This window comes from Micromesistius poutassou (genome assembly GCF_964030765.1).
Source record: "Micromesistius poutassou genome assembly, contig: SCAFFOLD_5196, whole genome shotgun sequence".
Taxonomy (NCBI): Eukaryota; Metazoa; Chordata; class Actinopteri; order Gadiformes; family Gadidae; genus Micromesistius; species Micromesistius poutassou.
This window is the reverse complement of record NW_028179105.1, coordinates 2,105-2,500: the sequence shown is the minus strand read 5'-3', so window position 1 is coordinate 2,500 and position 396 is coordinate 2,105. Positions and strand designations below refer to the sequence as shown.

General features: G+C 41.7%; 1 protein-coding gene across 4 annotated transcripts in view; it reads left to right on the top strand.

Annotated features, from left to right (window-relative positions):
• LOC311373101 (uncharacterized protein) overlaps positions 1-131 on the top strand; it is a 14,308-nt gene extending 14,177 nt beyond the window's left edge. For all 4 annotated transcript variants that reach the window (XM_084489947.1, XM_084489945.1, XM_084489946.1 and 1 more), the window contains one exon: positions 1-131. This exon is cut by the window's left edge and continues 3,083 nt beyond it. The gene's annotated coding sequence lies outside the window, so the exon portion shown is untranslated.
• Positions 132-396: the final 265 nt, after the last annotated feature.

Below are 396 nucleotides of genomic sequence, written 5' to 3'. Positions count from 1 at the left end.
GGCCGGCCACTTGAACCGTTGTATTTGTCTATTTATTATGTAAGTTATTCATGCAGAAAAAACCTTTCCATTTCTTTGTTGAAATGTCCCTTAAAAAAACATGAACAAAAATAAAGTCTTAATAGATTTTCCTTCTGGTTACTCTTACTCTGTACTCTGTTCCGGTTATCTCTTGTGTGATTTTTAAAAGTACGATTTCACAAGTTTGTTACTCAGCCGATGCTTTTGTCCAGAGTGCCTCACAGTGGATTCGGATCATCCCGGCCTTAAAGTGCAGGTAGGGGTTGCAATCCTGCTATTGGATGCTGTCACGATCCTACTGTTGGGTAATGTTAAGCTGGTGGGTAACTGGTTGTCCTGGTAACTGTGGGAGTGGCTCCCTTGATTGGCCCTGAT